The 16,437-nt window shown below is 38.3% G+C and overlaps 1 non-coding gene across 1 annotated transcript; it reads left to right on the top strand.

Moving 5' to 3' along the window:
* Positions 1-15,966: 15,966 nt before the first annotated feature.
* On the top strand, positions 15,967-16,132 carry LOC113835110. Its single transcript, XR_003484364.1, has one exon. It is a non-coding gene; the product is annotated as a U1 spliceosomal RNA (small nuclear RNA).
* The last annotated feature ends 305 nt before the right edge of the window (positions 16,133-16,437 follow it).

Here is a 16,437-nt window from a genome sequence, read left to right as displayed (position 1 = left end):
AAACCCTTCTAATCTGCACTTCAGAACTGCAAAGTCCATTAGTCTCAAAAATTGCAGTTCATTCAGTGGGATGTGTCCAAACCTGGGTATCCATTACCTAGCCCATTAGGACTAATGAGACCTCATCCCCTCTAAAATCAAATCCAAGTGCCAGTGAGTAGTGTGTTGATGAAATTACTCTTTCATCTCAGATGTCTTTAAACTTTTGTCTTAGTTAGTAGATACCTATTTCCCACCACCCAGCAGTCTCTTCAGTCCTTTTCTGTAGAGATCTGGCTTATGGAGCTAAACACGCAGATGCTATTAAAAGAACCAGCTCAACACTTCACCTGCTTTTATTTATTTATTTTTCCTTTGTACTCAACAGATTGTTGTGCTAACAATGGACAACTTGAGGAACACGAGTCATGCCTCCTCTTAAGAGTGTCTTGATGTGAAATATTAGAAGACCAAAAGGCTAATCTATGCGTCCGCCAGCCAGGGGCGGGGGCTATTTCAGTCCCATTTCACACAGGGTAATCAATTCATTGACAAAAAAAAAAGTGAAAAGAAAGAAGCCTGCCTTTTCCTTGTCCAGCTGCAGCAGGCGGGAGCAGGAACATATGCCTGTCTGAAAGAGGAGGAGGGGGCAAAGGCTTCTGGGGAGCAAGGGCACAAAGAAAGCCAATCTTCTTCACAAAGCGTGGAATGACTTAAACACTCTATTGTATTAAACATGAATGAGTCCTCATTGTGGAGCACAGTGTGTGGGGATCCTCTGAGTCCTCCCATTAGCCACACGATTAACCAGATTACACGGGAAGCCGCGAAGGTAAATAAAGCCAGCCTTCTGTCATTTCCTCCTGCAGGCCTGACCAACAAGGGTACCAAGAGCTGTCCCCTTTGTAGTCAACTGGGTGGAAAGAAGAAATAACCATGAATGTCATGCTTGGTAATTAAAAAAAGAGAGAGAGACAGACAGACAGAGGATGAGAGAGAAAGAAAGTTGTCCCCAGGGACCATCTAAGAGAAACAGTGTGAAAACATCTTTCTGATCAAGTAACATGTCAGCATTGTTTCCTTTGACCATGTAGGACTAATCTAACCCTCCCCTAACAGGGCTCTGTATTCCCTTTTGTGGTGCGGGAGACAAAAAGCCCACAACACATGAATTAAAGCTGCCTGAGCCTGCTCATTATGGGTGAGAATGGGTGGTTCTGTGCCTACAAATCTGTCTGCCTGTTAACCCAGCTCCCCTCCATCCATCTCCATGTGGGTCCCCCTTCCTCCCATATATATATATATATCCCTGCTCATTCTGGTGAACAGATAACCATCCATAGTTAATTGGTTTATAGAAATTGCACCAAAGTTACAAGGTTCATCGCGGCTTGAGTTATGACAAATACAAGGAAAGGGGACCCACTTCCAGTAGTACTGAAAAGCCTATTTTCCTGGAAACACAGATACCCGATGTGTAAAAATCCCTTGCACAAAAAAGTCTTGGGTTTTTGATGTAGTACAAAAGTGAAAGAGTGTTCATCACTCTTGTATTTAGAACACTCTTTCTGGACATCCTTCATTGTATAATGACAAAACTATCAGCAAGAATGTTTCACTATAAAAAACAATATGCATAGCAACTGAAAGATAACAAATTTGATAAATTATAGTATCATGAATAAAAAACAGAGGCTATCTGACAACCAGGAATTTAAAAATTAAAGTATATTTTAAAAGAGTAGGAATTCTACATATTAATTATTAATAAGCATAAAGCCATTTGCAACATCTTTTGAAGTTTAAAATTTAAACATAACAGTTAAGATATATATATATATATATATATATATATATATATATATATATATAGGCTTAGTTTACAGTCATTGAATATATGAATTTTCCTACATTTATTAGTATTCATTCCTCTCTAAAAGTTCTCTTAACATCTATCAAAATGCAAGTCCATGCTATATCAAAACCAAACAGTTTTCAAACTCCCTTGGAGAGTAAATGAAACATGCTTCTAACTGAAGTGCTCTTTAGTGTTGGTGGAAAAATTGGTATGGAGCCTCATCTGCACTGATCTTCCTTGTGAGACATAATCCCTCTTATTTTTGTTGTGACTTTTTGCCTATTCATAAAGTTGTGGATTGAGACATCCCAAATGATAAAGTAAAAGCCCATCTGCAGAAAAAAATGTTCACAGCTCAGGGAAACACTGATCTGATAACTTTCATAAAAACAAACATGAAGTCATAGAATTTCTGCTGTTAGCTGAACACTTCATTTGTTCAAGATTTGCATCTGTCGTAGTTCCCATGCCATCCAGTTTCCTGTTCCCACACACAAAATGGTCTTCTAAGCGTGATTATTTCAAAGATTCAAGAATAGTGTTTGAAAGGTACCCCATCTAAGGAAAGGTATTTTCTTTTCAGAAAACTCACATGTTTTGAGAAAACACGTATTGATTATCCAACTCCTCATTTTTTCCCTTGTTAAAAAAGTAAAACCATCACAACTTAAAACGTCTTTATCTTAAGACCAGCCATAGTGTCTGCACTGTCATCTACGGATGGGTCCTGCTTGCCTGTGGCAGGTGTGGCGGCCATGGAAACAAGGACTCTGATCTCTGCTTCTCTGTTTAGGAAGTTCTCACCAACCATGCTGTGGGGCATCTTTCCACCTGATAAAGGAGGTCTCTTCTTCTCCCTCATGCCATTGTGAACCCCGCTTTTCCTTTTCTCCAGTCTTGTTGACATTTTCTCTCTTCTGTTTTAGCTTATGTTATTTCTTTCCAATGTTTCAAAAACTTGGAAAATAGTTTCTGCGTGGTAGCTGAGTTTCTTTGTCAGCTTATGAGTCAACTAATTTCAGCTAGGATTGTTAACAGTTGTGTGTGTGTGTGTGTGTGTGTGTGTGTGTGTGTGTGTGTGTGTGTTTGCTAATTTTCAAAATACAAAACTATCCAATAGACTTTACTTCTTTTTTTTTTAGTTCTGGCTGTGGGTAAGGATGGAAATTTGAAGATTTTTTAGGGTGAAATGTTTCCAGGACAGAATAAAATATCCGATTTTCAAAACAAAACAACAATGACAACAAAGTGAATGTCAAATTACTCCATTTGCTATCAATAATTTTCCAAAAGTTTTAGTACCTATCACCTCCAGTCTTCTTCAAGGCCCATTCCTCCTGGAAAGCAACTTCAGTGGGAAACAGTTCCCGTAATGATCTCTGTATCACTGAGTAACTGAATCCACTGAACTGTGAGCTATGGAGATATCAAACACAGATCTCAATGTGGGGTGGGGAGCTTATTCTGAGCCATGTGATAGTGACTATGGCTCAGGAACATGGTTTTGGTTTGTAGCAAACACCAAGTTCCCCCATGGAAATGGTTACATGAACTTTTTTGTTACAGAAATAAAAGGAAGATTGTTGGTGGGGACATCAGTTAGGGGATTACAGTAAAGTGAGGAAACTCTTTTAGCCTTTAGATGCTATGTGAGGATATATTCTGGGATTTGGAGATTTGTGAAATCTAACCTACTAAATTAATACATTTAAAAATATTTTACCACTGATTGCAGCCACATTGTTTTCCTTAATTGTTATTTTGGAGATTTTCTTATAAGGAAAGAAAGCTAGCACACACCTCTAATTCTACTCCATTATACTTAACTATTCAGTATCAGAATACTCCAAAAGGAGTTTTATAATGGTCAGACAACATTTTTTAAAAAAGTAAAAACGTATTAACTCAAGTTTACTTTATATTTATTGTTGTTTCTTAGTAGATTGTATCAAAATACAAAATCAAATTAAATTTTAGAATCTTCCCACCAGTTTGGTTGTGCTATTCACTTTTAATGCCTTTATTTATTTGCCGTGTTCAGCAAGCACTGTTTTGCTAAAGGTCCCCATTACCTCGGGTTCTGTTAACCTGCCTATTGCCTCTCATATAGACATAGATATAGATATGTTACTTTGGGGAATAGGATATACTTTTATTTCCACAGGAGATGAGAGGCTGTGGATTCACTCCAGCTTGATATGGATCAGGTTTGATCGGAGAAGATTCCCTGAAAATTCTGGCTAGCTACCAGCTAATCAGTTTTTTATTAACAATGAGAGCAACGCATTTTCAGAGTGTACAGAAGGATTATTCCACAGCACTGTGAAGAACTTAGGGGGCAGTTTTTTTTTTTTCAATGACCATTTAGCAAAGTAATAGTATTAGGTTCTCCTCTAGGGCCTGTGACCTTACCAGTCATTCCCTATGTTTAGCAGGTTAATGGTACTAGGCATGAGTTCTATATTATGAAGAAGGCCTTAAGTTCAATCACAAAGTGGTTGGTTACTCCCAGAATTTTATACCACTAAGCCCCCCATGGGAATATCTTGGCAGACCAGTCATTATAGCTCCTGGGGTCTACACCTGTGTCCTGGTAGCATGAATGGCACCTTTCAGCACTATAAAATGTAGCCAGTAGGAATGACGATTTCAGGTCATTATCAGTTTGATTTCTCCACATCTGTGATTCAGGTATGTGGTGTCTTTAGCAGTTGGATACTATCATCACATTCTAGGGGGAAACCAAGAGCAATGGCAATAGCCTGTATAATTTTTGGGGAGAGGTCTTTCAGACACTCTGAACAATAACTTAAAAAATGGTAAAGCATGCCTGGCATTGGTCTATACATCTGATAACCTATGGTATCTGGGAAATTCATTGTACCCTGTTCTAGGGTAACTCCATTTTAGCTCCTCTTACATGAGCAGATTGTTTTAGGAAGATTTTAGGAAATCTACAGAAGATTTCCAGTTGGAGTTTTCCACGGTCTTTAGAGTCAGTTATTTATTCCATACTCATTCCTCTGACCTGCCTTCCCACCCTATCCCATTTAACCCTTCCTATTACATTATTACCCTCTCCCATGTCATACCAACTTTGTTCTACCTGTCTTCTCTTAATACTCTTTTACCTATGAACCCTTAATTATTTCCGATTTTCTAAGGACACTTCAGTTTAAACACTTATTTCTGAAGATTCAAAGCTATCATCCATATATGAGAAAAAGTACACTTTTTTTTTCTTTCTGGGTCTGGATAATTTCACTCAGAATGATTATTTCAAATTCCATCAAGTTTTCTGTAAATTTCATAATTTTATATTTTCATACATTTTAATAATATTCAATTTGCAAGTATTAATTGAGAATTTTTCTATATGTTCATCAAGGAAACTGGCCTGGGATTATCTCTTCTTTTTTCTTTGTATCAGGATAGTACTGCTCTTGTAAAGTTAGTTTAGAAGTGTAACGATAACTTTTTCTGCCAGCTGCCTGGGTTCTGCCGCTGCTTTAGGGCCCCCAAATAACACACACAGTCTTATATTAGTTACAATGCTGCTGGTCAATGACTAGGACTTCTTATTTGCTAGCTCAGTCTTAATTATCAATCAAAACTACTAATCTGTATATTTTTATAAGGACTTATCTTACCGAGGATGCTGGCCTTATGTGTCCTCTCTTCCTAGGATCATTTGGCGACTCTCCCCTTTCCTACATTTCCCAGAATCCTCCTTCTCTCTCCTAGTCCCGCCTAACTTGCTTCCCTATTGGCCAACAGTGCTTTATTTATCAACCAATAAGACAAAAATACACAGAAGGACATCCCCCATCATGGAAGTTTTCTTCCCTTTTGTGTGTTATGGAAATTTTTGAGGAGTATTGATATTAGTACTTCTATGAAGGTCTGATTAATTCCGTTCTAAGTTCTGGTCCTGGACATATTTCATTGGAAGAGTTTTAATTTCTGCTTCCATCTTGGTTGTCATAGGTCTATTTAAATTATTTACTTCATTTCATTCTTGGTTTAACTTTGGTAGGTTATATGCATATAAACATTTATCTCTCTTTTTCATATTTTCTATTTAGTGACATATAAATTTTTAAATATAACTTTATGATTGTCTGAATTTCCTCAATTTCTGCCCTCATAGATTTGGGTATGTTGTATTTTCATTTTCATTTTGTTCTTGGATTGTTAAAATGTTTCCTTCCTGATATTGTCACTGACACATATCAATCAGTCATATGTTGTTTAGTCTCCATGAGTTTGTGTATCACAAATTAATAAAAACCCAGGGACAGATATTGGGGTTTAAACTTCCAGCTGAAGATCAGAAAAGCAAAGTAGTCGAGCACTAGCTCTTACCTCTACCTCAGGCTGAAAGATCTATCCTGTCCTTAGTGTGGCTGGAGAGTAAATCTCTCCACCAAACCTCAGACTGCAAACCTGTCTCCAACAAGCCTCAGATTGCAATCCCAGACTGCTGCCTCTTTTTTGTGTGTGATTTTATATTTTATCTTATTTTTATTTTTTGTGGATTTTTTCATTTGAATTAGAAACAAGATTGTTTTACGTGACAATCCCAGTTCCCTTGTCCCTCCCATCTTCCCCTACCAGCTCCCCCCAACTAAAACCCTACCCATTACATATCCTTTCTGCTTCTCCTGGATGGTGAGGCCTTCCATAGCGTGTCATCAGAGTCTATTGTATCCTTTGGGATAGGGCCTAGGCCCACTCCCATGTATCTTGGCTCAGGGAGTATTCCTCTATGTGGAATGGGCTCCCAAAGTCCACACTTGTGGTAGGGATAAGTACTGAACAACTACAGGAGGTCCTGTAGATTTCTGAGGTTTCCTCCCTGAAACCCATGTTCTTGAGGTCTGGATCAGTCCCATGCTGGTATCCCAGCTATGTACCTCTCAAATCCTGAGATTAAAGACATATGACCCTGAGTGCTGAGATTGCCTTTCTGTGAGCTATTTCTCTTTACAATTTCATGTAGCTCAGTGTGGCATTGAACTAACAGAGATGCATCTGCTTGTCTCTTGAATCATGGGATTAAAGGTATGTGCCACTACCACCTGGCTCTACGGCTGGCTAATATGGCTGTTGGAATTAAAGGTGTGTATTCTCAATTGCCTGGCTCTATGGCTTGTGGCTAGTTTTTGCTTTCTGTACCCTCAGATAAGCTCAAATAAATCACCACAAGTTTGCATAACTTTCTGTAGTTTCCATTGCTGTTGATACCCAGATTCATTTCCTTGTTGTCTAATAAACATCAGGGTATTATTGAAATTTCACTATATTTTTTGAAAGATGCTATCTAGAAGTGTAGTCATACTCTTGTTGATTAAGATATAAGAGGGCTTGTTTTCTTTTGTGGTTCTAGTATTGAGGGTTGCAGGTCCTATCACTATTCTTGTTTTGAGAGGCCACAACTATCTATGCAAACAGACATTATCCAAGAGTAAGCATTCCTGAGGTTGATCATCTCTTTCTGATGCCTCTTTTTGTGGCCCTCCTAATCTGCCAACTATGAATAAATTCTGATCAATCAATTGGTGGCTGTGGGCAAGAGATCTTAGGAAGCTATGCATGTAGTAAGGTGACTTCTGGGGTCAGATTGGTTCATGGATTAGCTAGAAAAAGTGGGAAGCTACACTCCAGAGAAATCTTTCAGTGTCTGAAGGCGAAAACTTAGTCTGAGGTTTAGGAATGGGAGGTCCCAGAGGGTTCAGGAAGTTTCACTATAGTTAGAAACATTATCCTGGAGGAGCCTATAACATAGGGCAGAGCAATGCTTATTCTGTACTCAGAAAAGAGAGTTTGCAGAGGAGATGGACTGACTATGGGGTGGAAAGGAGTAGTGCCTATATAATCAGCAGGTAAGGGAGAGCCCAGAGGAACTGAGTGGATCTGAGGATAATTAGGATCAAATCTATTTGTCAGTACTGGGAACGAAGTCCTGGAGGGGCCAACATCATTATTTGTGTAAAGATAAATGAACACATTCAACTCTTTACTATATTAAATTGCTTTCATTTTTACGAAAAGGTAAAATTGTGTGTGTGTGTGTGTGTGTGTGTGTGTATGTATGTATGTATGTATGTATAATGATGTGACCCTGAGATCTCTGGAAGACAAACCATGGCTCATAAACATTGAGCCATCTCTGCAGCCCTGTAAACCATATTTAACAAAAACCAAGTTTTTCACTTACAATACACACACACACATACACACAAACATATATATATATATATATCATATATATATACATGCATACATACATAATACACATATATAATTATTTTCTTGGGTCAGGGAAATTATGGGGTCGTTAGAAGTGCTTCCTCCTCCTCCAGAGGACTGAATCTAAGTTGCCAGAACTCACATCTGACAGCTCACAACTGCTTGTAACTCTAGCTCCCAGGGACCTGATACTCTTTCCAGCCTCTGGGGGAACCCACAGTAGCATGTGGTACACAAACAATAGACACACATGCAAGTGTGGGCACATGCCCACAAATACATATAAAAAAACTTTCAAAAATAAAATTTTAAAAATAACTTCTTGTCATTTATTATTAGTAGTATATATTTTGTTTGTACATCTATTATATTATGTATCTCTACATAGTCAAGACCACATAAAATTTTCCTGAGTGAAAGGTAGTTGCAATTGGAAGAATGTTATGATTCTTTGATTTACAGGAAAACATTTCTTTATTTTCAGCATCTGTATCAATATTCCAGTGTTTTTATAAAAAGATTCTAAATTTTAATTTCATATTATGTGTATGGGTATTTTGTCTGCATATGTGTCTGTGTCCCACCTGCATGCAGTGACAGCAGAGGACAAAAGGGGGCATCAGATCACCCTAGTGGGTCTGGAGTTAGAAGCAGTTATGAGCTGCATCATGGTTGCTGGAAATTGAACCTGGGTTCTCTCAAAGAATCATTATGGTCCTTAATCATTGAGGTGGCTTTGTAACCCCACAAACCACATTTAAAAACCAACAACATAATTTATGAATTTACCATGTTTTCTTTTTTGTTTTGTTTTTGTTTTTGTTTCTTTTGCAGTGTTAGAGATAGTGTCTAAGGTCCTCTGAATACTTGACACTCTTCATCATTGATTATTGCACCAGGTACCGTGTGCCTTAATGGTGAAAGGTTTGCCTACCATAATTCAGATCCTTGATTTGATCCCCAGCACTCCCAAGATCTTTTCATAATATCTTTCAAAAATTTGGAAATTTAAGAACCTAAAACCATGGAAATGCTAATGAAAATGTTCTCTCTTAAAACCAAGGAACAGAGTAACACATGTCTATTTTACAAGGCTTGACATTTAAGTGGACCAAACAGAACTATTACATTGACAATATTTTTACAGCTAGGAAAAGTACTGAAATGTAAATGTTTAATGTAATGGTTATAAAAAATATCTTTAAACCACTACAATACTGCCAAAAGCAAATGAGTTTTTCCCCAAAATTATACTGTAGTGGAGTTTAGAAAATTTAATGTGACCTTAAAGGACTGACCTCCTTCTCTCTTCTTCTTGTCTCTATGATTTTGGAGCATGGTGGCACATCCTGGACCTTTGATTTCTCTGACTTGAAATAAGAACATTGCCTTTTTGTCCTGACTGATTAAATAAAAAATATACATACTTTCCCGTTGAGTGGAAAGAAGTATATGATTCAATGGTCTTCCTATCTGATAATCTTTCCTTGGTCATACATGGATAGCTAATCTTTAGATTTTAATTGAGAAAAAAATCCCAGAATTGCTGTTTCATAAACTCTAAACAACCAGCGATGTGGTTTTAGATCCACACATGTATAATCTAATGGCCAGTTTTGTCAAAACACAATGTAGAACCACATGGAAGAAAGTTGCTTTGAGAGAAAGTCTAGAAAATGTTGAGTTGTGGGCATGTCTCTATGGCGAACTATCTTGACTGCATGCACTTTCCCACTGTGGGTGGCACCATTCTGGAGACAAGGGATTCTAACTTGCACATGAGTGGAGAAAGTCAGTTGAACACATACTTGTGTGCAATAATATACTATTTTCCTGCTCTTAACTGTGGATGTAACACCAATAGCTGGTTTAAGTGTCCGTTGCCTTGATATCTATGCAATCATGAACTATAACCTGGAATTGTATGCCAAAATAAAACCCTTTTCCACTCAGTTTTTTATTGGGTCTTTCTCATAATAACTGGAAATAAAACTAAGATATCTATTTATCCTCCCATCCTAAGTGCCCTGGAGACACTGATAATTAGGTCCCAATGTTTAATTTCATGGTTTCTAAGCAAGTCTCTGTATCATGGCTCCATTAGTCACTCCCACCAACATACATAGGTTTTGCCACCTTCAGTTCTACACAGAGGAGGCTAGAACTTTCTGATTCATACTGTATGTTCATCTCTGTTGAGCAGTGGAGAGTGAGGGGGGAGAATGAAAATGTATAGGGGAGCTTCAGAAGGAAGTCTACTTGGGATACTGAAAGTGATTTCAAGAAAGGCTATAGCATGAACAAATGTCTGTCTGCAGGAACAGCAATCAAGTATGATTGTGGGTATGATCTGGCCTCCTCACATATACAATTGTTGTAGTTTACATAGGTTTTGCTCTCTTCTCAGAGGGTTCCTGTACTAGAGACTTTATCCTCCAGTGGATTGATGTTGGGAAGAAAGAGGCCATTTAAGAGATATAACCTACTGGAAGTGTTTATGTTTCTTTACGTCCTCTCAAAAGGTCTGTGAGGTTGAAATTTTTAGAGGCTTTTAATTTTTTTTAATTTTTTAATTACTACTCATATTTACATATCCATCCCCCCATTCCCTTGCCCTCCCATCCTCCCATGTTCCCCACCAACCCCCCCCCAAACCAACTCCCAACTCCTCCCCAGGGATAGTGAAGGTCCACGGGGGAACTTCAAAGTCTGTCATATCATTTGGGGGAGGGCCTAGGGCCTCCTTGCTGTATCTGGGCTGCAATAGTATCCATCCATAGAGAATGGGCTCCCAAAGTCCATTTGTGCTCTAGGGATGAAGACTGGCTCCAATGTTAGAGGTCCCACAGACTGTCTTGGCCTCCTAGCTGGCACCCACATTCAGAAGGCTTGGTTCGGTCCAATGCTGTTTCCCCAGCTTTATGACTAGTGTCTCCATGCTCTCAGTAGGTCAGGTCCACTGTTTCTACGGATTTCTCCAGCACTGTCTTGTCTCCTTTGCTCATCCTTCCTCCCTCTCCACAACTGGATTCTAGGAGTATGGTTCAGTGCTTAGCTGTGGATGCCTGTTTCTCTTCGAACAGCTACTGGATGAAGGCTCTAGGAATGGTAACCAAGGTAGGTTGGAGAGATGACTCAGCTGTTAAAGGCTAGGCTCACAGCCAAGATATAAGAGGTTGAAATTTTAATCCCCATTTTATTGATGGGAGAGTTGAGGTTTAAAAACACAATTTTATGTTTAACTTCCCTTGGTTTTACATAGATAAGTAATGGATAAGACCACCTTGTGATGTTCAACTTACCAACATGAGTTTCTCCATGCTAAGCATGGCTTTCTCACTTTCCAAGTGGCTGGAGAGCATGGCATGGAATTTTATTCCTCTTACAACTCAAGATGACAATGGAAGGAGGGTCATCCTTTCTCTTCCTCTTCCCAACACTGTATTTTGCTTTTCTTTTTCCTACATCTGGCCCATGTTAAAAATTCCCTTATATTTACCAAGATGATGCTATTTTCAAATATATGTATTTCTATTTCCTCAACTTCTGCTGTACCTACAGTGGGCAGTCTACCTGTGAGGTCGCCATGACATGGCTAAAGAGTTTTTTGCAGTGCTTGAGAGATGTCTAGTTTTCCTTTTTCACAGGTCGACTGTTCAATTTGTGCTGTCCATTTGTCAGGGATGCTCTAAGTGGCACTAAAGCTGACAGAGAACAAGCAGGAGCTGACAGCTTCACTCCAGTTACAGCTGATTAAAGGCTGCTGAGGCCTGAGGGCCCAGTTCTAAACGAGGACTACTCAAACTCAACCAGAACTATTCTTGCATGAATCTTTTACACCAGTTGCAATGGAAATGTATGAGTCTTCCAGAAGTTAAGGAATTTGTAGAGAATGAGGCCCAGAAACATAATAAAGTATAGAAAATAAGAAATGCATAGATTATTTGGAAAGTAAAATAAATACAAGCACTAATGAACCCAAGTGTACAGGTGCTCTGTATACACAGAAACAATGTATGAACTTCCAGACATTCTTGCATTTCTAATGATGCTCTTAATGGTTATTACTAACTATTATGATGCTGAGTAATTGGCACACAAGAATACATAATAATAATAGGCCTCAAATTTGCATAGCACCTTTAAGATCCCAAAATGTTTTCACATCTGTTATCTTATTCAATACAAGGTGAGAATAGGAATTAGTATCCCAATCTTATATGTGATAAATTAGAATACCCCAAGATTTGATGTGTCTGACCATGTTTAATGATCTATTACATAGCAAGGTTGATATTTATTCATTTCAACTTTCCACACACATTCATACTCAAATATGATGCCCAGATTTGATAATTACAGCCATTTGCTGCAGACATCTGCACAACAACATTCACTTTGCTTATCACCTTCTGTGTCAAGAACATGATCTGTGTATGGGGTCTACAGCTCTCAAATATTCTCTGCTACTTGACAATAGGGACTATGAACTCTTTCTGATATTTTTATTCTCACTGCTCTGGCATCAGCAAAATAAAAAGCTATTCAAAGAAACTGGAATGATGTATTAATTTAAAAAGATGGTAAGTCTTATAAATATGATTCTGCAAAATAAAAGTAATGAAGTGCTTTAATTACCTGACAAATTATTTGGCTGTACAATCAGGAAATACTATTCAGAAGGTGATGGAAACTTATAGAATTGTGGAAATAATCGCATATATGTACTCAATAGATTTAATACCCAGAATCTATAAAGGAAGGATAACTCATCAGGAAAAGGTGAAAAGAAAAGCAGAGGATTTTGATAGACATTTATCCAAAGAAGATGTAGGGATGTCTAATTAACACTTGGCTAACCTACAACATAAGTTATAAGGGAAACAAAGAAGAAGACCAAAGTATGATGGATTTCACACAGACCAACATAGGTAATTTGAAACAAGACAGTATTGGTAAAGGTTGTTATGGAAAATAGAACTGTCTTGATGTGTAGGAATGTAAAACCAAGCAGATGGAAAATACTTGAGTATTTTCTTCAACGGCTAAGCACAGAAATGCCATGAAAACCTCCATATCTAGGTGTGGACTCAAGAGTGTGGAAAGCAGGGATTCATGCAGGCTCTTGTATGTTTGTAGGCCAGTGTTGACTGCATTTGTTATTCACAACAGCCCAACAAAGTTAAAGTGACCTTGTTATCCACCAGCAGATGAATGGGAAAATAAAATTTGGTTATATACATACAGTGGAATATTATCATGCCTTAGAAAAAATAAAATCCTGGTGCTTGCAATGACAGATGAATATAGAAAACATACTTAATGACATGAGAAAGATACAAAGAAGCAAAAATTACTGTTAGCAGTCTACTTAAATGAAAATTCTAGACTAGAATAAGCAAAATCTCATTTTTCCCTCTCCTCCCCTTCCCTTCCCATTCTTCCCCTCTCCTCCCAGCTCTCTTGCCTTCTTTTCCACTGTTGGGTACCAAATGCTGGTCCTTATGAATAAGCAAGTGCTGTGACTCTGAACTATAGCTATTGACTCTAAGAAAATTCACAGAGATAAAAGGTTGCTCCAGATGTTCCAGGGGTATAAGCGTGAGAAGAATAAAAAACATTTTGGTAAATGATAGAGGTTTTTCTGGAAATGATAAACAATTCCCCCAAATGCACTGTAATGATTATTTCACAATAACATGCTTATAATTGATGCCACTGGGTTATATGTGTGAGCCAAAGTAAATTTTATACCATCTATATTTTCTCACAAAGAAAATTATGAAGAATGAAGTGCTGTAATTCTACTCTGCAAAGGTTCATTATGACAATTAGAGGAAAAATGGTTCTTACTTTCCTTATATTTTCACTTTGTTTGGCTTTGAGCTTGCTTATTAGCCCTTCTCAGAAATCAAAGAGAACCCCTCTCCCCCACAGAGGACAAAGAATCTAGAGAAAAATGTGCATGGCAATATAGGTTAACATTTAATGAAATGGCTTTTAATATGTAGAATCTGAATATATATTCAAAATATAAATATTTTGTGCATTTGGGTATGTTTCTATATGCTTTATAAAATTAAAGCAAAATAATAAGAATTTAAATTTTCTGCAAAAGACAGATACCATGCAAGCAAATTTTCCTTTAATTTCTTAGTAGCATTAAAATCCACAGTAAAATTTATACAAATAAGAAAGCTGGCCGGGCATTGGTGGTGCACCCCTTTAGTCCCAGCCCTCGGGAGGCAGAGGCAGGTGGATCTCTGTGAGTTCAAGGCCAGCCTGGTCTCCAGAGCGAGTGCCAGGATAGGCTCCAAAGCTACACAGAGAAACCCTGTCTCGAGAAACCAAAAAAAAGAAAAGAAAGAAAGAAAGAAGGAAGGAAAGAAAGCTGAAAAATTAATGCAAAACAGTTGAACATTTCAGGTAACAATTAAATTTAACTATATACATATGATTGTTTTTATTTTATAGTTAATAGCAATTTTTATAATATAAAAGTGTCCTTGCATAAAGTAAACAGCTATACAAAAATAACAGAAGTAAACTGGAAGAAAACATCCTGAGTGAGGTAACCCAATCACAGAAAGACAAGTAGGGTATGTACTCACTCATATATGGATATTAGACACAGAGCAAAGTACTACCAGCCTACAATCCACAGCACCAGAGGAACAAGGATACAAGGAGGACCCCAAGAGTAGAACACATGGTTCCTCGAAGAAGGGGAGGAGGGCAAGAACCCCGGAGCAAATTGGGAGCACTGCAGCAGAGAGGAGGGAAGTGGGAAGGGGAGGGGAGAAAGGGAGGGGGGATAACAGGAGGGATCAGAAGGACTGAGACAGGGGAGGAATAAGGGAGGGCAAGAAAGAAAATTATTTGATAGAGGGAGTCAGTACAGATTTGGAGAGAGGTCTAGCACAGAGGAAAATTTAGGGGATCCGCAGTGATGACCACAGCTAAGAATCTAAGCAGTGATGGAAAGACTGCCTTTGATGTCCTTCACCTATAATGAGATTGATGTCTACCTTGGTTGCCATTCCTAGAGCCTTCATCCAGTAGCTGATCGAAGCAGAAACAGGCTCCCACAGCTAACACTGAACCATACTCCTGAAATGCAGTTGTGGAGAGGGAGGAGGGATGAGCAAAAGAGCCAAGACCATGCTGGAGAAACCCGCAGAAACAGTTGACCTCACCCAGTGAGAGCACAGAGACCCTAGTAGTAAGCTAGGAGGTCTGGGAAGTCTATGGGACCTGTAACAGTGGAGCCCGTGTTTATCCCTAGTGCACAAATGGACTTTGGGAGCCCATTTCCATTGGAGGGATACTATTGCAGCCCAGATACAGCAAGGAGGGCCTGGGCCCTCCCACAGATGATGTGAAGGATTTCAATGGTCCCCTGTGGAGGGCCTCACTATCCTTGGGGAGTGGGTGGGGGTGGGTTGGGGGGTCGGTGGGGGACATGGGAGGATGGGAGGGCGAGGGAATGGGTTGATTGATAGGTAAAATAAGATTGTTTCCATATTTGAATATAGAAGCAAATATCTATATTCAAACTATAAACCCCTTTACATATCTTTAAATATCGTTCCCCATGAATTTTTTGGTATGTTCATTTTTTCTATTAAATACATAACTTATCTAGGAAAATTCTTAAATTTAAGTGAATGGATATTAGCAGGCAAACATTTTTCCCAGGCCATCCATTGGTTCACCTATCTCTTACTTTTAATTCAATTACATTTCACTATTTTCAAAACAATATTTATTAAAAGACTTCAATTTTAGATTGGCACAGTATATCATTATGGTAATCATTTGTGTCTCTGGGAAATCACTAGTCTGAGTAAAACGTCTGAATTCACAATTTGAAATAGATGCATATGTGGCAGATGAGAGCCCAAGATCACAAACGTGACTCTCTCTCTCAGTGAGGCTCATCCATTGCACTTCTGACATGCTGATCTCTGTGTTTTCCTCAAATGGAATAAACTCAATGGCATAATTTGTGGTAGTGCAGGACTGTGTTTACACTTTCTTCTGCTAATATTACTAATAAGAGAAAAGCAAAACACAACATGCAGAACACCTAAAGTAGAGGTTTCAATGAGCTCACACAAAGTGTAAATGAATTAACACAACCAAAGTCCAGGGGTGCCTGTAAAATATGCTATGATTTTTCTTCTTCAGGTTTCTGGACCAATGTTTTGATTTGAAATCAAATTTAAAATTTAAATTATAGATATCTTGCTTCTTTACTTGTTTTACTTCACACGCCATAATATATTGTGGCTGTATTCACACATTAAAATAAGCATCCAGCAGGGTGATGGCCCCCATGGCTTGAT

This window comes from Cricetulus griseus, chromosome 3 (assembly GCF_003668045.3).
Source record: "Cricetulus griseus strain 17A/GY chromosome 3, alternate assembly CriGri-PICRH-1.0, whole genome shotgun sequence".
NCBI classification, from domain to species: domain Eukaryota; kingdom Metazoa; phylum Chordata; class Mammalia; order Rodentia; family Cricetidae; genus Cricetulus; species Cricetulus griseus.
Note: the sequence above shows the minus strand (reverse complement) of the source record. Positions and strands in the feature narration are given on the sequence as shown.